Source organism: Trichechus manatus, unplaced genomic scaffold, assembly GCF_000243295.1.
Source record: "Trichechus manatus latirostris isolate Lorelei unplaced genomic scaffold, TriManLat1.0 scaffold00195, whole genome shotgun sequence".
NCBI lineage: Eukaryota > Metazoa > Chordata > Mammalia > Sirenia > Trichechidae > Trichechus > Trichechus manatus.
Genome location: NW_004444131.1, coordinates 202,020 through 225,553, shown reverse-complemented (window position 1 = coordinate 225,553; position 23,534 = coordinate 202,020). Strand labels below are relative to the sequence as shown.

Sequence of the window (23,534 nt, the reverse complement as noted above, 5' to 3'; positions counted from 1 at the left end):
CGCCAGGAGCAGAGCTGATCCTTTGGACCTGAGGTTTCTGTGCTGAGAAGCTCCTAGACTAGGGGAAGATTGATGACAAGGATCTTTCCCCAGAGCTGACAGAGAGAGAAAGCCTTCTCCTGGAGCTGGCACCCTGAATTTGGACTCCTAGCCTTCTAAACTGTGAGAAAATAAATTTTTCTTTGTTCAAACCATCCACTTGTGGTATTTCTGTTATAGCAGCACTAGATGACTGAGACAGAATGTTTCGATAGTAGATATTGGTTTTCTTATATCCAGTTGTATTTATGATACAATGTAAAATAATAAGCAAAGTATCAAAAACATACGGCCTTAAAGTAGACAAGGAAATCAACTTGATCAAATTGTTTTCTTAAATACATGTTTCATTTATCAGTGGATGCTTAGGATGTATAAAACAGGTTTTTGAAGAATTTTGTAGCTTTAAAAAGTGTTCTGCACTTTTAACAGGTTCTGCATGTTTCAGTGATTTTTTAATTCTCAGAGCTGCTCTTTCACTTAATGTATTCAAATCTAAGAGTTCTATAAAAAGATTGTGATGCCCTTTTACTCAGAAAGGTTTCTAATTGCTTCTCAACTGATCTCTCTACTTCTGGTTTTCAAAGCTACAGCCTCCTCAAATTTTTCAGGATAACCTTTCTGAAACGTGAGTCCAGTTGTTACTTTGACATCTAAAATCTTTAAATTGCTTCTTTCTCTGATAGAATAAAACACAAAAACCCTTTAATGGGGTGTACCAGACGCTTGCATAATCTGGCCTCTGTCTCCATTCCAGTCCTTTTTCTTCCCCCTTCTTAAACCCCATATTGCTTATTTTTTGCTACATAACAACCCAAAAATTTAGCCGCTTAAAACAAGAAACATTAATTATCTCACACAATTTCTGAGTGGTAGCAGCTTAGCTGGATGCTACTGGTGCAGGGTCTTTCATGAAGTTGCAATAAAGCTCTTTTCTGGGGCCGCAGTCTTTTCAAGGCTTGACTGGGTCTAGAGAATCTACTTGCAAGTTCACTCACGTGGTTGTTAGCAAACCTCAGTTCCTTATTGGCTGTTGGCTGAGGACCTATGTTCCTCGTCATGTGGGTTTCTCCGTTGACTATTTTTGTGTTCTCACAACACAGCAGCTGGCTTCCCCCAGAGTGAGTGATCTGAAAGAAAGAAAGATGATGAACAAGAGAGCACTCAAGATGAAAGCCACAGTCTTGTATGATCTAATTTCATAAGTAACATTACCATCACTTCTGAAGTGTGCTGTTGGTCACCCAGACCAACCCTGGTAAAATATAGGAGAGGACTTTTCAAAGGTGTGAGTATCAAAAGGCAGAGATCATTGGAGACTGACTACCACACTTCTCCTTCTGGCCTGCAAGGATTCATATCCTTTCCACATGCAAAATATACTCACCCTTTCCAAGGCCCCGAGAAGTCTCATCCCTTTTCAGTATCAGTTCAGAGTCCAGAATTTCATCTAAATCAGATCCAGGTACATTGAGGCTTCTCAGATGTAGTTCTTTAAGTACAGTTTTTCAGGTATAATTGTTCTCGACCTGCAAAACTAAAGAGAGACATGATCTGTCTCTTCACACGCCCAACATACAATATGTTAGGTATAGGATAGTATAAAACATTGCTATTCAAAAGGGGGTGGGGAATGGTAGGCACAAGGGAGTCTTGGTCCATAGCAATTCTGAAATCCAGTCAAGTAATGTTGAAAGTTCCCTCTTTAGATCTTGATTCCTAGGTATAATTCACCAGAGACTCTCAACTCTGCCTTTTGGCATTTGGTTCTGTCCTCTGATTCACCTTTCCCTTTTCATGAAAGGTAGCATGTGTTTGCAGCTAAGTAGTTTTCTAAGCTTGCTTCCTGCAAGGATTGGGGAATCTGAAGGCTTAATTTTATGTTTTCGCTGACTCTTTCATTCAAGCTGGCAATGTTTCTACATACATAATTCTTTTAAGAACTTTGTGTTTTGTGCATTTTATTTGATTTCACTCTGTTAGTCAGAAGGCATACCCACAAGTCTGAGATAAGCCTTTTACTACATTGAACTTCTGCTGAGAGACAACACCCTTAAGCTTCCTAAAAGCCCTATAGAGAGGATCTGTGAAACACATAGCTCTCGCTAGTAAGGCTTTTGTCTGACTGACAGAAGACACTGAGGCACCATCTTTGATCTTTCTGAGATCTTAAATGACTTTATATATAGTAACTCCTTCAGCTTAGTCTTTGGACCATATTTTTCTTGCAGTGCCCTAGATTTGATCTTTGCTCAGAAGCTATTTTTAAATTTTAGCGTTATTTGCCATTTGGAGAGGCTGAGAATTTTCAAACCATCAAGTCCTGGCTCATTTTTATGTAATAATTCATTTAGTTCCTCTCATCAATTTTTTTACTATATGTATGTATGTATGTATATAGCAAGAAGAAGTGAGGGGTACTCTGAGATCTCTGATTAAAAATCTCCTTAGGAAAATCACCCAGTAAGAGTGTTGCTGTACTTTTTGCACCTTCATGACAAGAATACCCCTTCGTGCAGTTTCCAGTAATCTTTACCTCACATTTCTGCCCTTACCTGTGGGCTTATCAAACACCATGAGGCTTTTATTAACAGCTTCTTTAAGGCACTTAAGATTTTGACTCATAAAACTGTCTTTAAAGCTCATAATCTGGTTCCAAAACCATTCCAGCATTGTAGGTTTTTGTTACGGCAATGGGGACTCTCAGTACCAACATACATTTTAGTTGTCTAGTGCTGAGTAAGTATCCAAAATTTAGCAGCTTAAAACAGTGAAAACCTCACAGTTTCTGAGGATCAGGGATCTGTGATCAGCTTTACCGAGTGATTCTGGCTCCGGGTTTGCAGAAAAGCCATTGTTTAGCGTTGCAGTCATCTCAGCTGGAGAATCTGCTTCCAGTCTCACTCACGTTGTTGGCCAGAGACCTTCATTCCTCATCACATTGGCCTCTCTGTACTACCTGAGTGTCTTCACAACAAGTGAGTCAAAAAGAGTGCCCAAGACAGAAGTGCAGTCTTTTATAACCTGATTTTGGAAGTGACATGCCATCACATCTGCCATATTCTGTTAGTTACACAAACTAACCCTGGTACAGTGTGAGAAAGGATTACCCATTGGTATAAATATCAAAAGGCAAGGATCACCAGGGCCCATCTTGGAGGCTGGCTACCACAAGCCCTTTCCCCAGTGAACTGAACACTTTACTGTATTTAATTTTCTCATAAATCATGCTGTTTCACACCTCTGCCTTTGCTTATACTGTCCCCTCTTTACCTCAGATGCCTTTGTCTTCCCCAGTGCCACTCAGCAAACCCGTTTTCTGTCAACTGTTAAGAAGCCTTTCTTGGCTTACCCTTTCCAAGCCCTGTCACAGCCCCTGAACTTTTAGGAAACAAACTAATTTAAATGATTGTTTTCTTTACTACACTACAACCCCTTTGAAAGCAAAAGCAGTGCTGTCCTGTATCTTAAAAGCACAATATTCTTCTGGCACAAGTGTTTCTTGAACTGATGTTTAAATAGTTCTGGAAAAATCTAGGCATTTGATTATTTCTGTTGTAAAATGGTAGATCAGATACCTGTTTTGTGTTTTCTTGCCTTGGAGCTTTTGGGGTAAGGCTAATAAAGTAGCATTTAAGCTATGCTTTTTATGCATTTTTGTAAGATTGGGAAGGGCATGAGACATGTAATTAAGCCAGATTTTTAAGCCAAAGTACGATGCTAAATAGTATGGAGTCCACAAACAAGTCTTTTCCTTCAAGGGGCTTACAATTCATATGGTAAATAAAATACAATGAGAGGCAGTCTAAGTCCTGATTGTAAAGGTCAGAAATATTTATTTTTACTTTCAGTAGTTTATATGTTACCCTTTAGAGTCTAATGAAACTGTTAAGCCAGCTTCTAATATTAAGCTCCTGAAAGTCATGTCATGTCATGTTTTTTTTATTTGAAGTAAGTATAAGTGAAGTATATCTTTTATTCCAATTAAAAATTTTTACATTAAAGGTCATTCTCTCTGATTTGAAAGTTTTTTGTTTTTTTTTTTTTTAAATCAAAATGTTGGTTGCAGTTACCTTGGTATTTATTCCTGCCTTGAAGTTTCCTTTTAATCTATCGTAGTAGCATCTTAACACCATATGTGAGAATTCTGTATGATTTTTTGACCTTGTGATTTCTTCCTTTGTAATGCAATTCTAATAAAATAAAATTGCAATCTTTTTTTCTGTAACCAGGAATCAACTTCCATAAAAATGTGTTCCTTGATTCCTTTGTCTTTTATTTTTCTATATGCCATTTAAAAACATGTTGAGTTTTATTTCATCTTTTGTCTCAACTTTTTTGCTCTAATTTTATGAAATGTACATGACTTCACAGATTCCTTCTGACTATTGTAGTGATGGAACAAACATTTTTGTTCGGTTTTTTTTTTTTGTTTGTTTGTTTTGAAGATAGGATAGAATAAAGATCTGCTATGAAAGATACAGGATTGACAGTTTTTCCTGGTCTTTATTAAGAGTGGAATTTTTCATATACAATTTCTTAATTGACCCTTAATTCTGCTTCATATTTAAGACACCGGTTTCTCAGGGATGCCTAATATTTTGTATCACTAGCATGAAATCAGTTAATAACTATAACCCACACCAGCTGCTCCTCGGGAGAAATATGTGGCAGTCTGCTTTCGTAAAGATTTACAGCCTTGGAAACTCTATGGGGCAGTTCTGCTCTGTCCTGTAGGGGCACTATGAGTTGGAATTGACACTATGGGTAGTGGTGGCTACTTTTGGGCCCAGCTACCTTACATCCTTTCTGAAATAAATCTAAATGTGAGTAAAACATCTGGGATCTGTAAAGTTCAGATCCAGAAAGTTTTCGTTAAGAGCTTACCTTATCAGTTGGGAAATAATAGAATATAATCTAATGTTTTATCTACCAAATGAAATGCATAAAACAATATGACCACTCATTCTTAATGTGTGTTTGTTTTCTAAAAGAATTACTAGGGCCTAATGGAAGGGCATCTTTATGATACAAATTCAAGGTTTTTTTGTTAGCCAAAACAGATCAGTGTTACGCTGACCTTTCAGTGTAGTGTATTCATGTTTACTATGAGTCATAGCAGAGAATTAAAGAGAACTAGTATGAAAGTTTAGATCGGCTAGTAAGAGTTAAAACATACCTTGAATAAAAATTCCAGTGTAATGGTGTTTAAATAGCATATCCATTCTGTCAACAAGTCTTGCCAATATTATTTCCTAAATATTTCAAATGTTACTGTCTCCATTGTTACCTTTAATTCAAGGTACTACCATCTCTTCCTTAGATTTCAGTTGCTTCCTAACTAGTCTTTCTAAGACAATAGTTGTGTCCCCAGTATTCTTGTTGTGTGCCATCGAGTCGATTCCGACTCCTAGCGACCCCATAGGACAGAGTAGAACTGCCCTGTAGGGTTTCCGGGGAGTGGCTGGTGGATTCGGACTGCCAGTCTTTTGGTTAGCAGCCTGAGCCCTTAACTGCTTCGCCACCAGGGCTCCCTAGTATTCTTCCTGCAACCAAAATGATCATTGGAAAACTTAAAATCTCATCATGTTACTCTCCTGCTTGAAAACCTGTGAAGACCTCTCATTGCCCTTAAAATGGTTTACATACCAGGCCGTATGTAATCTGGCCCCTGTCTTCTTTCAGTTCTGTAAAAGTGTCACATTCTCTCTAGGCAGGATCATTTTTCATGTTTATTTCTACATTTTGAAACATTATTCCCCTACTGCTTGGTTTAGTGATCTTCCATTGATTGTTCAGATCTCAGCCTCAAGGTTACTTCCTTAGGTATCCCCCTACTAGGACAGGTCTTTTGTAGGCTCTCATAATACCATATCTTTCATAGCTATTTCTTTTTAAACTTGTTTTATTTATGTGATTATTTTATTAGTCTTTCCTGTATAACTCTAAGCTCCAGTATCTCTAGGATTGGAGCTTAATGCCTCCATTATTAGTTGAATGAATCACTGGATTGGCCTATTGTTAGTTTATTCATATGTGTCTAGTTCATTCTCAGAACTGTGTTTAGGGATTAGGAGCATAACTCCCAGTGTAATTTAGAATTACATAAGGATAGTGATGATTCCATCAGATTCTATCATGTGGTTACTATGTGATTAGACAAGTCATTCGAAATCTTGACCTCTTTATCATTTGTTGAAGGGACTTGAACTAGGTGATTTTATAAGCTTGCCTCTGACTTGAAAGTTCAGTGAGTTAAGGGTTTCCCTCCATTTATTAGCCTGGATAGGCAAGATGGTCCTGTAAATATACAATTCCAAAATTTTCGTGACTGTATGACAAAGATTTAGTTCTTTCTGACGCTACATTGTCCGTTGGGTTGACTTGGAGGTTCTGTTTTACTTGCCCTCGCTCTGAGATCCAGATGGACAGAGCAGCCTCTATCCTGAACATTGCTGGGCACTGTGGCAGAGGAATATTATATCTTAACATTAGCTGTTAAACTGCTGCAGCTCAGAAGTCACTTCGACTCACAGCACATTGACCAGAATAGGTCACATGGCTCCACCTAACTTTAAAGGTACCAGAAGGTACAATCTTAAACCATATAACCAGAAGTCAGGGAAGAAAAATATTTGGCTAACAGCACAATGACAGATCTACCCTTCTGGTTAACCAAAGATTTGGATCACTTTCCTTCCTATAGGCAAAATATGCTCATATCCTCCCCAGTGAAGCCACCCTCAAAATTCCATCCAATTACAGCCTCAAACTTGAAGTCTTAGGATTTCCATGTAATGCACATTAGTCTTGACATTAAATCTGGATATGGTTCCTCTTGAATAAAAATGTTACCTGCGCGCGTGCGCACACGCACACACACCCACACACCCACCCACCCACCCCCAAAGGGATAGAATAACTACAATAAACACTCCTATTTGTCTAGCAGAAGATTGAGAGAAACAGCAGTCCCTGATCCATAACAATTTAAAAATCCTCCTGTGCTGACTTTACAAGCACCCTTTTGCCTGGATATGGAGAATATTGATTAGGCACTGAGTGTCCCCTGGAGGGGCTCCTCAGTCCATTGTTTTCGTAGCTCTTGGTATTGATATCCAGGAGATTCTTCCCTTTCCATCATCTTCCTTAGCCACACCTAAAATAGGCATTGGAAACTATGCTCTCTAGGGACTAAAGAAGGAGCCCTGGTGGCGTAGTGGTTAAACTCTCGCCTGCTAACTGAAAGGTCGGTGGTTCAAACCCACAGCAGAAACCCACTAGCTGCTTTGCGGTAGAAAGATGTGGCAGTCTGCTTCGGTAAAGATTACAGCCTTGGAAACCCTATGGGTCAGTTCTGCTCTGTCCTATGGGGTTGCTATGAGTTGAAATCAACTCAACAGCAATGGGTTTGATTTGTTTTGGGGGCTAACGAGCTTTACAGCTTACTTCCTGCCTGGAGAAGGATAGAGACTTAAGGGTTCTTTTAAATCAGTCAGATTTTTAATCTAGCTCTTGACTTTTGTTTGTTGGCAGCACTACTTTATAGGCTTCTAAGGGATTTATTTCCATTCAACTCAGTGTGCCAATAGCAGTTCTCACAGTCCTTTACCAGAAGTCTGTCGGTTCCTAAATGCTGAAATTTATTGGAGGAAGAACTGAAACCTTAGTCTCTCTCTTTTTTTCCTCTGAGCATTTTTGTTCAACTAAAAGCATTACTGTATGTCAGAATTTTAATTGGGTCTCTGCTCTGAGATTCTTTAATCCATTCACATGTTTTAACAATGAGTATGCTGGCCATATCCTTGATTTGAACTGTACCTCAGAGCTTATTCATCTTCCTTAATTTATAGAAACAGTAGGGGAAAAAACATTTTTTTTCCCTTACCAAAAAGGAAACTGAGACTCAGAGGTTAAATTGATTTTATTTATTACAAAAAGTGTATGCCAGGCATTGTGCTAAGAGGTTTATGTGCATTTTTTATCTTATTTTATCCTTATAATGGCAATTACCTGATTCTACTAATAAGGAAACAGATTTAGAGAAGTTAAATAACAATTATTAAATGGCAGAGTTGAGATTCCAACCGTGATTCCCGCCATCAAAGTATGTGCTGTTAAATAATATACCTTACTATATCAAAATCAATAAAGTCAGAAACTTGACATACGCCATATAATTTACAGTATATCAGAAAGGAATTTGACACCAAATAGTATTAAGTAAAATAATTTGAAATTATGAAATAGGGTCTATTTTCATCTACCACTGTGTTAGCTACTTTAAAAATAGGAAGGGTAAGTTTTGAGTAAATTAGGGAAATGTACAATTAAACAACAAAATTTTGTGCCCGTCAGATTGCCTTTTATTTTTTAACCACTACAGAGGGAAGATAGGCAACTTCTGTTTCAAATATCAGAAATAACATGGGTTGTTTTATGATTTTGGAGAAAGCAAGGGACTTGATGTTAAGAAAAGGAAGAAAATTCTGTAAGGTTATTTTTAGTTGTCTGAAGTGAATAGTAAGTAGTGTATAAGCTATTCTTACTATACTAGTCATGTTATGGTATTTTCCATAGTTATCTTAAACATGCACAAATTTTAGCACTCATACAAACCCCTCAAGGTTTATATTTCAGATGGGTAAAACAATATACAATTGAAACAATGTACCAACAGGAAAGACCTGATTGCTACATTGACCAGCAGGAAAATACAATAGATACATCTGTTATTTTTGATAGAAGAATAGGGCACGGTCAAATTTAGTGTAACTTGAGACTTAGTTTCACCCTGTTCAATTTATCACTATAGGTCCTTTATCTCTTTGGGGAATAAAATAATTTAGTATCCTCTGTCTTCTATTTTTGTTTTATTTTTTCTAAACTATTTGAGAGTAAGTTACATGCATCGTGGCCTGTTGCCTCTAAATATTCCAACGGGTATTTCTTAAGAATGAGAATATTCTCTTACATAATCACAGTACACTTACAAACCTTAGCAAATTTAACATTGATAAAATATTTTATCTAATCTACTATTTGTATTCTAACTTTATCATTTGACCCAAAAATGATCCAGTGCAGGCTCGTGTCTAAAATCAGTTATTGCATTTGGTTGCCGTGTTTCTTTAGTCTCCTTTAAGCTGGATCATTTCTATAGCCTTTATCTTTTATGATACAGACATTTTTGAAGAATACAGTTCCTTTTTTTTTTTTTTTAAATAGAATGATCCCATTATGAGTTTGTCTTACGTTGTCTTATGGTTAATGAGTCAAGTTTTGCGTTTCCAGCTAGAATAGTACATAAAGAATGTTGTGTCATTCTCAGGGCATCAGATCTGGAGGCACACATATTCATCTGCCTCTCTTTGGAGATATTAATTTGATCACCCAGTCAGTATGTGCTCCAGTATCTCCACTGTATAGTTACTGTTCTTCCCTTGTAACTAATAAGCAGTCTGTGGAGAATCTACAGCCTTTTGAGAAGTCCGTATAATGAAGGTATTAAGAGTGCATACTCTGTGGAGTCACAGCTGGGTTTGAATGCAGCTAACTGTATGAACCCGAGGCAAGTTTACTGACCTGTGAAATGCAGATAATAGTTGCAACCTTCTAAGGTTGTTCTCGGCATTAAATGAAATAAGATATTTGAAGCTCTGGCCTGGCATGTGATGCTCAGTACACATTAGCTATCGCCATGTTAGTTCTGGAAAGATGAATAATAGGCATATTAATAAAGCCTAAGGCTGTAACCCAAAACGGAAAAGGATTTCATGAAGTCCTTTCTTCTAAGTAGATTAAAACTGTATCCAAGATGAATGCCTTTAAAAAAAAAAAATCATTATTGAACTTGTTCTTACTCTTGATGTTCTTCCCTACCTTGTCCTGTCTCTTCTGGCATGTATGAGGCTGGTATATCAGGGGGAAGTGGAATCTGTCACAGGAAATTTTTTCTGTGTTACTGTTGGGATAAACCAGTTGCCACTGAGTCAACTTCGACTCATGGCGCCCTCATGTGTGTCCAAGGAGAACTGTGCTCCACAGGGTTTTCAGTGACTGGTTTTTCAGAAGTGGATCACCTAGCCTTTCTCCTGAGACACTCTGGATGGACTCAGACCTCCAACTTTTTGATTTGCAGTGAAGCGCATTATCTCTTTGCACCATCCAGGGACTCCACCATTGTGATAATATTATATAAAATCTAATAGGTCAGAATGTGAGGTAAGTTTTTAAGCAAGTGATCTTTACCATCTGCTTAATCTGAATCTCTTGAGGTGAGAGGCTTGAAAATAAAAAAACAAAGTGAGAAAATAGGATTCTGACATACCCATCTGGTGCAATAGCATATGACGCAGTAGCATCAGACGAGTTATGTCATACTGGGAGCCAGTGTTTTAGAGATCTCTTCTACCTTACACCTGTACTCTCTATTATGCCATGTATTTTCTGTTGACTTTACAACAGCTTTGCTCAGTCAAGTAAAATAAATTGATTCTTCTGTCTTTACTTTCTAGGTTTCACTTAAAGAAAAAACACAAACTAGACATAGACAATGCTTATGGGTCTGACTCAAACCAATTATTGCTTAAACCCAAATAGAGCATTTCTTCCTTTCCTCCTCTTCACCTAACCCTCTTCCTATCCCCCTGCTCCCACATAAAAAATACTAATTCTCCCACTTTGTCAATATTCTTATTTTTACAGATAGTATCTCCATTCTCATGATTGTCCCCATTCTCCTTTTCTCAGAAAATAAACTGTGGTAATACCAGTTGCCTTTTCCTCCCACATACATAGTCTGTCAGTCACCAGGTTGTGCCTTTCCCACCCCACTCCTTCCTCCACAAATACCATTAATGCTCATCTTCCTAAAGCATTGTTTTATGATATTTACCTGTTAAATTTACGTGACCAAGTATCAGTTCTCAAGCTTATAGTCAAGGCTCTCCAGCCACCATATTTATTCAACTCTATAATCTCTAACCTCTGTCTTCTCAGATTTGGCTCTTCTTTTTTGCATATTCAGCATGCTTATTTCTGCCTCCAAGACAGTGTTGCTCTTGCTAGTCTCACGCATAAATGTATAAAGCATATATTAAACTACATGATACTTTTTCTCATCTTATCCATTTCCTTTTCTTTAAAATCTATTCCTTCCTTGCTCTAATCACACCCTACCTTCTCCCTGAATCCCTATTTCAGCCCATAATTATCTCTCTTGTTTTCTTGACATCACATAGCATAAACTGATTCATTCATTCAACAAATAATTAATATCTTTTTATGTACATGCCAGAACTGTTGATACAATGAAGATACTGTTCCTCCTCTACAATTTTAGTGTTATAATAGCAGTGAAAGGATAAGGTACTGTGGGAAAACAGGAAGAGCATGGAGGGAGGGGAAGACTTTCTAAAAGAGGGATAGATATCCTAGTAGAATTGTGAAAAATGGGAAGGGGTGTAGAAAGACTTTAAAAGTTGGGGAACATCACATACAGGTGTTACTAGAAAGTTCTAGATGCTCACTGTGGCTACAGTGTGAAATTCAGGATAGAGAGTGGGAAGGTATTGGCCCAGAAGAATTACCCAGAGCTAGATTATTAAGGGCCCTGTTTGCTATGCCAGGAAGTTTGAATTTCATCATGAAGGCAGTAGAGAGCCAAGGATTAAGTGCAAGAGTGATACGGTCAAACTTCTAGAAAGACATCTGGCAACAGCAGTAGAAGGGGGTTGGAGAGTAGTGTGATATGAGGTAAGAAGACCATTCATGCCATGTACCCACTGTGGCAGTGGGTATGAAAAAACGTTGAATGATTTCTAGACATAAAAGGAATGAGGAATTTGCAGGATCTAGTCTGGTACTTGATTTGGAAATGGGGAAGGAAGAAGCTAGAGGGGACTAGAAAAAGCAAGACTTCTGGCTTGAGTTACTGGGTAGGTGATAGTGCAATTCATTAAAATGGTTAATACAGGAGGAGGAACGTTTAGATGGATGAGGGATGGTGATGTTTTCTGAGAGATAACCTGCAGAGCATATAGTAAGAGGTGTTTATATATGTATCCAGAGTTCAGCAGAGATATGGGCAACAAATTAAGATTTAGAATCATGTCATCAGCCTACACATGGTAGTTGAAGTCATGATAGATGAAATTGCAAAGGTAAGTATATACAAGGGCTAAGGACTAAGCCTTGGTGTACAGCTTTTACTTTACTGGATTATATAAACACATTTAATTTTAGACAAGGTAGATATTTAGTTTATTCAGTGCTGCAGCTTTAGGATGATTTACCAAAAAAACGGAGAGAAACATCATTTATGTTTTGAGTGCTTCAGTTAAAGGTAACAAATAGTAACAGTTGCAGATAAGACTAGCTTTTAGAGATACAGTTAGGGGTATAGAAATCATCAGCATAAAGGTTATAACCAAAAATAAGAGCCTTGTGAGCCTTTTTAAAATTTAAAGTCTTAAGGGATACAAATAAGGGACATGAGAAGGCAAGGATCAAAATTAAACTTCATCTTGCCTAGAACTGCCTTTGACCATACTACTCAGTAACTATAAGCCTTGATTAGTTTGTAAGTAAGATAGAAAATTTGGAAATATTTACTCTGAAGAGAAATAATAGGACTGGACAATTTAACAACTTAGCAGAAGTTGTCTTTATTGTTTTATACTTTTGAAATAAAAGTAACAGTCTTAGGATCTTTTACCATTTATTTCTTGTAAAAAAAAATATATCAAATTGCCATTTTTCTTGCTAAATAGTCTCTGTAGGGTTGCTGTGAGTCAGTCAACTTCACAGCAACAGGTTTGAGTTTTGGTATCCTTCCTGAACTATTTTTAACTAGTTACCTGAGTATTTTAAATAAAAAAGCAAAGTGTGTACAAGGTTAAACTTTTTCCTTTGATTTTATGAAATTTTATCTTTGTTTTCTATGATGTCTCTTCCAAAGCAGAGCAGTTTGTGGACCTTAAGTAACTGGTCCAGTTCACTGGCCATTTATTCAACTAATGTGTATTGGATACTTGCAAGTGTTAGACAGGATCCTAGACCCTGGGGTAAATCAAAGCAGAAAGCAAATTCTGATCTTCATGAATCTTATATTTTGGTAAAAGGAGATAGACAATAACAAAACACTAAGTAAATTATGTAGTCTATAAGAAGGTGGTAAGTACTGTAGCTGTTGTTGTTGTTGTTAGGCGCCATCGAGTCGCTTCCGACTCTATAGCGACCCTGCATACAGCAAAACGAAACACTGACCAGTCCATGCCATCCTCAGATCCTTGTTATGCTTGGGCCCATTGTTGCAGCTGCTGTGTCAGTCTTACCTCGTTGAGGGTCTTCCTCTTTTTCGCTGACCTTCCACTTTACCAAGCATGACGTCCTTTTGCAGGGACTGATCCCTCCTGATAACATGTTCAAAGTACGTGAGACGTAATCTCACCATCCTTGCTTCTAAGGAGCATTCTGGTTGTACTTCTTCCAAGACAGATTTGTTTGTTCTTTTGGCAATCCATGGTATATTCAATATTCTTTACTGACACCACAATTCAAAGGCGTTAGTTCTTTGGTCTTCCTTATTCATCGTCCAGCTTTCGCATACACATGAGGCAATTGAAAACACCATGGCTTGGGTCAGGCGTACCTTAGTCTTCAAGGTGACATCTTTGCTTTTTAACACTTTAAGAGATCTTTTGCAGCAGATTTGCCCAGTGAAAGGAATCCTTTAATTTTTGACTGCTGCTTCCATAGGCATTGATTGTGGATCCAAATAAAATGAAATCTTTGATAACTTCAATGTTTTATCTGTTTATCATGATGTTGCTTATTGCTTCAGTTGTGAGGATTTTCGTTTTCTTTATGTTGAGGTGTAATCCATAGTGAAGGGGCCGTGGTCTTTGATCTTCATCCGTAAGTGCTTCAAGTCCTCTTCACTTTCAGCAAGCAGGGTTGTGTCATCTGCATAACCCAGGTAGTTACTGAGTCTTCCTCCAAACTTCATGCCACTTTCTTCTTCATATACTCCAGCTTCTCAGATTATTTGCTCAGCATACATATTGAATAAGTATGGTGAAAGGATACAACCCTGACACACATCTTTCCTAACTTTAAACCATGCAGTATCCCCTTGTTCTGTTTGAATGACTGCCTCTTGATCTATGTACAGGTTTCTCATGAGCACAATGAAGTGTTGTGAAATTCCCATTCTTTGCAGTGTTATCCATAATTTATTATGATCCACACAGTTGAATGCCTTTGCATAGTCAATAAAACACAGGTAAACACCTTTCTGGTATTCTCTGCTTTCAGCCAGAATCCAGCTGACATCAGCAATGATATTTCTGGTTCCACGTCCTCTTCTGAATCCAGCCTGAGTTTCTGGCAGTTCCTTGTTGATACACTGCAGCCGCTTTTGAATGGTCTTCAGTAAAATTTTACTTGTGTGTGATACAAATGATTTTGTTCAATAATTTCCACATTTGGTTGGATCATCTTTCTTGGGAATAGGCATAAATATGGATCTCTTCCAGTTGGTTGGCCAGGTAGCTGTTTTCCAAATTTCTTGGTATAGACGAACACTTCCAGCACAGCATCCATTTGTTGAAACATCTCAGTTGGTATTCCATCAATTCCTGGAGCCTTGTTTTTTGCTAGTGCCTTCAGTGCAGCTTGGATTTCTTCCTTCAGTACCATCGGTTCCTGATCATATACTACCTCCCGAAATGGTTGAATGTTGACCAGTTCTTTTTGGTATAGTGACTGTGTATTCCTTCCATATTCTTTTGATGCTTCCTGTGTCGTTTAATATTTTCCCTGTAGAATCCTTCAGTATTGCAGCTTGAGGCTTGAATTTTTTCTTCTGTTCTTTCAGCTTGAGAAATGCCGAGCGTGTTCTTCCCCTTTAGTTTTCTAACTCCAGGTCTTTGCACATATCGTTAAAATAGTTTGTCTTCTCGAGCTGCCGTTCTGAATCTTTTGTTTAGCTCTTTGACTTCATCGTGTCTTCCCTTTGCTTTAGCTACTCTGAGTTCAAGGGCAAGTTTCAGAGTCTCTTCTGGTACCCATTTTGGTCTTTTCTTTCTTTCCTGTCTTTTTAATGAGCTCTTGCTTTCTTCATGTATGATATCCTTGATGTCGTTCCACAGTTACTCTGGTGTTTGGTCATTAGTGTTCAGTGCATCAAATCTGTTCTTGAGATGGTCTCTAAATTCAGGTGGGATATACTCAAGGTCGTACTTTGGATCTCGTGGACTTGTCCTAATTTTCTTCAGCTTCAACTTGAACTTGCATATGAGCAGTTGATGGTCTGTTCCTCAGTTGGCCCCTTGCTTTGTTCTGACTGATGATACCAAGTTTTTCTATCGTCTCTTTCCACAGTTGTAGTCAATTTGATCCCTGTGTATTCCATCTGGCAAGATCCATGTGTATAGTCGCCGTTTATGTTGTTGAAAAAACGTATTTGCAGTGAACAAGTCGTTGGTATTGAAAGAGGTCATGCGATCTCCAGCATCATTTCTATCACCAAGGCCATAATTTCCAACTACTGATACTTCTTCTTTGTTTCCAACTTTCGCATTCCAATCATCAGTAATTATCAGTGCATCCTGATTGTATGTTCAGTCAATTTCAGACTGCTGAAGTTGGTAAAAAATCTTTAATTTCTTCATCTTTGGCCTTAGTGGTTGGTGTGTAAACTTGCATAATAGTCACATTAAGTCTTCTTCCTTGTAGGCCTATGGATATTATCCCATCACTGGCAGCATTGTGCTTCAGGATAGATCTTGAAATGTTCTTTTTGACCATGAATGCAGTGTCATTGCTCTTCAAGTTGTTGTTCTGGGCATAGTGGACCACATGATTTGTCCAATTCAGAATGGCCAATACCAGTCCATTTCATCTTACTAATGCCTAGGATATTGATGTTTATGTGTTCTGTTTTGACAGTTTCCAATTTTCCTAGATTCAGACTTCATACATTCCACTTTCTGATTACTAATGGATGTTTGCAGCTGTTTCTTCTCATTTTGAGTCGTACCACATCAGCAAATAAAGGTCCTGAAAGCTTAACTCCATCCACTTCATTAAGGTCGACTCCACTTTGAGGTGGCAGCTCTTCCCCAGTCGTAGTTTAAGTGCCTTCCAACCTAAGGGTCACATCTTCTGGCCCTATATCAGACAATGTTCCGCTGCTATTCATAGTTCTTTTCAGGAGTAGACCACTGGGTCCTTCATCCTGGTCTGTCAGTCAGTCTGGAAGTTCATCTGAAACCTGTCTGCCATGGGTGACCCTGCTAGTATTTGAATACGGGTGGGATAGCTTCCAGCATCACAGCAACACGCAAGCCCCCACAGTACGACAGACTGAGAGACATGTGGGGGATGTACTATAGAGAGAAAACAGGATAGGGGAATTAGGGTATTCCGAAGTGGGGAGGAGAGGTTCAGTTTTTTCATGACATTTTAAGAAAATTTTCAAATGTACAGCAAAGTTTCAAAAATTTCACAGTGACCACCCGTGTACTCACCAGCTATATTCTACCATTAGCGTATTACTATCATTGTTTTATCACACTTATTTCCATCCCTCCATCCATCAATCCATCTTACTCTTTTGATGCATTTCAGAGTAAATTGCAGACATCAGTACACTTCTCCCTAAATACTGCAGTATGCATGTCATCAATTAGAGCTCAGTATTTGTTCGCTGTTGGTTTTTGTTTTGAGATAAAATTTGTATGCGATGTAACTCACAAATATTAAGTATATATTAGCTTAATTTTGACAAATTCATATATTTGTGTAACCCAACTTCCCCATCAGACACAGAACATTTCCATCATCCCAGAAAATTCCGTCATGGTGTTCCCGTCACTCCCTGCCCTAACCCCCAGAGGCAGCTACTGTTTTGATTTTTTTTCCCACCATAGATTAGTTTGGCCTGTTTTAAAACTTGACATAAATGGACTCAAAGAGTGTGTATTCTCTTGTATAAAGCTGTTTTCACTCAACATAATGCTTTTGTGGTTATTCACCTGTGTTCATGAACAAGTCATGTTGCTTTTAATTTTTCAGTAGTATTCCACTGTGTGCCTATACCACAGTTTGTTCATCTGTTCTCCTTTTGATGGAAATTGGAGTTGTTTCCAGTTTTGGGCTGTTACTAATAAAGCTGTATAAACATTCTTATTCAGGTATTTTTATAGGGTTATGTTTTCATTTCCCTTAGGTAAATACCTAAGAGTGAAGTTACTGGGCCATATAGAGTATGTATGTTTAGTTTTATAAGAATTTACTACATCTCAAAGCCACAAGTGTTAGTAAGGATTGGAGAAATTGGAGCCCTTGTACGTCGCTAGTGGAAATGTAAAGTGTTTCAGCTGCTATTTAAAACAGTGTAGCAGCTCCTCAAAATGTTAAACATAGAATTATCATATGATCCAGCAACTCCACCCCTAGCTATAAACCCCAAAACCCATTGCTGTCATGTCGATTCCAACTCATGCAATCCTGTAGGACAGAGTGGAACTGCCCCATAGGGTTTCCAAGGAGCAGCTGGTGGATTCAAACTGCTGATCTTTTGGTTAGCACCAAACGCTTAAATGAAAACAGGTAGTCAAACAAATACATGTACATGCATGTTCATAACAGCACTATTCACAATAGCCAAAAAGGTGGAAATAGCCCAAATGTCCATCAGCAGAAGGATGGATAAACACGTTGTGGTGTATGTATATAGTGTCTATAGTGTATACATACAATGGATTATTGTTCAGTCACAAGAAAGAAGTACTGATCCTTGCTAAGTGAAAAAAGCAAGACACAAAAGCTTGCATATTTTGTTTATATGAAATATACAGAATAGTTAAATCCATAGAAGAGAATGCAGATTGTTGGTTGCCAGGCACTGGTGGGGAATGGGAAGTGACTGCTTTTAATGGTTACTGGGTTTCCTATTGAGGTGATGAAAATGATTTGGAACTAGGTAGAGGTAGTAGTTGCACAGCATTGTGAATGTGCTAAATGCCACTGAACTGTTCACTTTAAAATGGTTAAATACTCATGACTTCCCTTCACTTTAGAAAAAGAAAGAGTCTGTCAGACTTTTTTCTCATTAACATTGTATGAGAATTCTAGTTATTCGATATCCTCACTGTTATTTGGTATTGTCAGCCAGCCCTGGTTGCACAGTGGTTAAAGCGCTCAGCTGCTAACTGGAAGGATGACGGTTGGAACCTACCAGCGGCTCCACAGGAGAAAGATATGGCAGTCTATAAAGCTTTACAAACCCTGTGGGGCAGTTCTACTCTGTCCTACAGGGTCGCTATGAATAGAAATTGACTCGAAGGCAGTGGGTTTGGTAGGTATGTAGTAGGAGAGCTGGTAAAGAAAGGTCTGTCTGGTTAGGTGACTTTAGAACGAAGACTTAAAGGAGATAAGGGAACAGGCTATTCCTTAGAAGTTTGACAAAGAGCAAGGAATGTAGATGGGTTTTCCATATCAGTAAATATTATTCTGAATCATTTAATGGCTACACACATTCCATTTTATAGAATATGGACCATTTCCTACACAGTCACTATTGTTCTTAGAAAAAGGACGGTCTTTTAACATGAACCATAGGATTCTGCATGATCTGGTGTTAATCCCCTCTGCACATGCATCAGTCTTCCCCCTCTGTTTGGTCTCCTTTCTGTCAATAGGTTCCTTGTACAAACATGAAGAGGGAGTAGACAGGAATAGTGTAAGGGTATAGTTATCCTAGTTGTTGAAGAATGATTTTTTTTAAGACTTTGAAGAACTTCCCTTATTTGCTGTGTGTTATATACATCTCAGGCACTTAGTACCCTATTCTTTATCCAATTTTTTATTATAAAAGTTTTCAAACTTAAAGAAAAATTGAAGTAGTACAATAAACACCTATATACTCAATCTAGATTCAACAATTATTATTTTGCAGTATTTTCTTCTCTAAATCCTGTGTTTTCTATTGAAATTACATGCCAATGGAAAGTATGTTGCACACATCATGACAATTCACCCCTCCAAACCAAACCAAACCCACTGTCCTGGAGTCAATTCTGACTCGTAGCAACCCTGTATGACAGAGTAGAACAGCCTCATAGGGTTTCCAAGACTGTGACCTTTACAGAGGCAGACTGCCACGTCTTTGTCCCGCAGAGCAGCTGGTAGGTTCGAACTGCCAACCTTTTGGTTAGCAGCTGAACGCTTTAACTGCTGAGCCACCAGGGCTCCTACTTCACCCCTTTGTTGTTGTTAGGTGCCGTGGAGTCAGTTCTGACTCATAGCTACACGGTGTACAAAAGAACGAAACACTGCCCGATCCTGTGCCACCGTCACTATCACGCTTGAGCCCGTTTTGTAGCCAGTGTGTCAATCCAGGAATCCCTAGTGGCGTAGTGGTTAAGAGCTACGGCTGCTAACCAAAAGGTCGGCAGTTTGAATCCACCAGGCGCTCCTTGAAAACTGTATGGGGCAGTTCTTCTGTGTCCTACAGGGTCTCTATGAGTCGGAATCAACTCAGCGGCAACAGGGTTGGTGTTTTTTGTTTTGTTTTGTTTTGTTTTTTGTTTTGGTTTTTTGGTTTTTGTGTCAGTCTACCTTGTTGAGGGTCTTCCTCTTTTTCACTGGCCCTCTACTTCACCAAGCATGATGTCCCTCTCCAGGGACTGGTCCCTCCTGATAACATGTCCAAAGTATGTAAGATGAAGTCTCGCCATCTTCAATTCTGAGGAGCATTCTGGCTGTATTACCTCCAAGACAGATTTGTTCATCCTCTGGCAGTCCATGGTATATTCAGTATTCTTCTGCAATACCATAACTCAAATATATCAATTCTTCTTCAGTTTTCCTTATTCATTGTCCAGCTTTCACATGCATATGAGGCAATTGAAAATAACCATGGCTTGGGTCAGGTGCATCTTAGTCCTCAAAGTGACATGTTTGCTTTTTAACACTGTAAGTAGATTTGCTCAGTGCAGTATGTTGTTTGATTTCTTGACTGCTGCTTCTGTGGGCGTTGATTGTGGATCCAAGTAAATGAAATCCTTGACAACTTCAGTATTTTCTCCATTTCTTATGCTGTTGCTTATTGGTCCAGTTGTGAGGGTTTTTGTTTTCTTTATGTTTAGGTGTAATCTATACTGAAGGCTGCAGTCTTTTATCTTCTTCAGTAAGTGCTTCAAGTCCTCGTCACTTTCAGCGAACAAGGTTGTGTCATCTGTGTATTGCAGGTTGTTAATGTGCCTTCCTCCAGTCCTGATGCCGCGTTCTTCATATAGTCCAGCTTCTCAGATAATTTGCTCAGCGTGCAAATTGACTAAGTATGGTGAAAATAGATGTTGTATATTAAGGGGAGATAATCTTTTTTGACTGTTGAAGCTATGAAGAAATTGTCCAACAGAAATCACAAAGGTTATTTTAAAGCAGTATTCACTATAAAATTGATAAACAAAAATTTGATTTTACAATTTTGAAAAAATGAATTAAAGCATAAGTAAGGGAAGATCTTTCTACAGAACACTATTCACAAGAAAGAGAATATAAATGTTAACTAAGCATATGGAAAACTCTTCACCTTCTCTAATAATAAAAGGTGTACATTGGCTACCCTATATTGGGCACTTAACATGCCCCAGGAGCCCTGGTGGTACAGTGGTTAAGAGCTTGGCTGCTGACCAGAAGGTCAGCAGTTCAGATACACAGCCGTTCCTTACAAACCCTATGGGGCTGTTCTACTCTGTCCTGTAGGGTCGCTATGAGTTGGAATCAAGTCAGCAGCAATGGGTTTGATTTTTTTTTTAAATATGTCCCAGGCATTTTATCTTAATATTAATCCCATATGGGAGACATATAGTACCCATTTACAGATAATAAAACTGTTGCTAAGAGAGAATAATTTATCCCAGGTCATAAAGCTTACAAATTGTGGAGCCAACATTCAAATCCAGGGCCCTCCTGATTACAAAGTTCATGGTCTTAACCACTGTACTACTGATACATTGCCTATAAAAATCAAAACACCTTAGGGGTCTGTTTCACATCTGTAAAATTAATTTTCATTATGCTTCATTTAGAAAAATAAGATAGCTGGAAAATTCTGAAAAAGAAGAATAGTGAAGGGAGAATTGCCTTTCTAGATAATAACTGTTTAAAGCACATGAAATACTGGCACAGGAGACACTTGAGTTGAGCAGGAAAAAAAGAAGCTTGGAATCACTCCAAGTGCAAAGAGAATTTTACTGTAGGATAAAGGGGGCATTTTTAATCATGGAGGGAGTGAATTATTTTATACATGACATTTGGACAGGTGGTTTGTCATTTGGGGAAGATACACCCCCCCAAAAAATTTCAGATGTTAAACCAACTATAATAATAGTAGGAAAAAAAACAAGCTGAATTTTTTTTCATAATCTTGAGGGGTGATGGGGTAATAAGTGAAGTATTCTTTTTTTGTCAGACTAATAATCTCAGATATTGGCATGTTCTGGGCACACCTCTAACCACCTCTCATTTAGACCAAGTGGCAGAAAGAACTAGTGAAACAAAACTAACAAATTCTTGAATGTGCATTCCAAAGGCCTCACTAAGAGTGACACAGGACAGATTTGCAAGAGGATATAAAAAGATAAACCATTCATCTCACATGTTCAGCCTTACACAAAAATGATAGATTAAGGGCTCTGAGCTGGGAACTAAATGCAAGCTAACAGTAATGTGCCTTGGGGAGTGGAGGGGGGTAGGTCAAAGAAAATTTCCCTTGTTGTTGGAGGGTATCTCAGAGTAGGAAAAGCATACATATGACTAACTTCCCAGCTGGCATTTTGAAGGAGGCTCACAGAAGCACCCTGTGTCAGTGTACATTAAGGACCAGTGGATTTGGCAACAAAGTATACGTCAGTATGAGAGGATACAGTTAGTCATTCCATTCTTTCCCTCCACATGTTTCCCCCTTCCCCACATACACAGGCTTAGTTTCCACCAGCTTTCAGGAGCCATTAGGCAGCCTGAGGGCTTAGAATCAAAGATCAAATTGAGTTATAAAAAAGAAAGTATTTTTTTTTAACACATCCTAGTTGCGACTATACAGTGTATACCTGTATAACACAACAAAACCATAAAGGAAAAGATTGATAAATTTGACTAATAGAATTTTCCTGCATTGAAAAAAATGCCCTAAACATACTGTAAATAGTATTTTTTAAAAACTGCAGAAGATATTTGTAAAATTTATTACATGAGGCTAATTTCCTTAATTTTAGAAAGGAAGGAATCCAAGTACTTAAATATTAATGAGAAAAAGAAAAGCAGCAGTTTTGAAAATGAACAAGAAAGAGCAGCAGCATTGGGGGGAGGAAAACTTAATCTTCATTTTGTAAATAAATTCGCCTTAAAATAACAAGATGTGAGAAGATTTTAAAATTCAGAAGGTTTTGTTGAGAAGATACTCCCAGAAATGATGGGAATATACGTTGTTGCATTCTCTTCCTCACCCTTTGAGCACTTCCATTTGTAGTTGTCCTACAGATATTTTCACAAATCTACAAAGATGTCCGTGTACATATATATATACATAGTGAGGGTGGTTTTTGCAGCATTTGGGAAGGGGATGGGCATTTAGGTTTCCAAGTTTTTTTTCCCCTATCTGTTAGTGTCTGGTAAAATAAATTATGCTACATGCCTGTTGTGACATACAATGCAGCTATGAGAGTATAGTAGAAATGACGTTATGGAAAGATCTCCAGGATAGATCACGTGAACCAAAGCTAGCAGTAAAGTTCTGCATGTTGTAGCCTATCTGTGAATTAAACAAAAACTTGTGTATATGTTTATGTATAAAAATGTTTGGAAGAATATGTACATAATTAACAGAGGCTGCCTGTGAGGACTGGAACTTTTTCATGTTCATACTGTTTGAATATTTTTAAATCACGAATTTATATATTTTTTTAAATTAGCTTAAATTTAATAAACTGTATATCAAAATTCAGTGTTGCTAAGGCTGGGTGAGAACAGGCACTTTTATGGTAACGGGTGGTATCACAAACTGGTAAAATATTCCTGGGTGATGACTAAACCAAAGTTAATTTTGAGCACCTGTTATATGCCAGGCATTACACTAAACATTTTATACACATTTATCTTAAATCTCTGACCAGCCCTATAAAGTAGATTCCATTGTTCCATTAGTGGAGGAAACAGATTGAGAATAGTGAAACAGCATGCCAGAAGTCACATCACTGTGTCGGAGTTGCTTTCTAATCCAGACAGCCTGAGTATTCTACTGCTGTTCAGAAAGGGTTCTGGAAATTCGTAAGAAAAGCTGTTGTTACTTGAGTCAAAAGACCAGGGTCACATCATACCAAAACCTTTCGGACACAGCAAAGGCAGTTCTCAGAGGACAATTTATAGCAATAGATGCACATATCAAAAAAGAAGAAAGGGACAAAATCAAAACATTAACTACA

The 23,534-nt window shown here is 38.1% G+C and overlaps 1 protein-coding gene across 9 annotated transcripts in view; it reads left to right on the top strand.

Moving 5' to 3' along the window:
- EPC1 (enhancer of polycomb homolog 1) overlaps positions 1-23,534 on the top strand; it is a 100,283-nt gene that overhangs the window by 44,905 nt on the left and 31,844 nt on the right. The gene's annotated exons all lie outside the window — the stretch shown is intronic.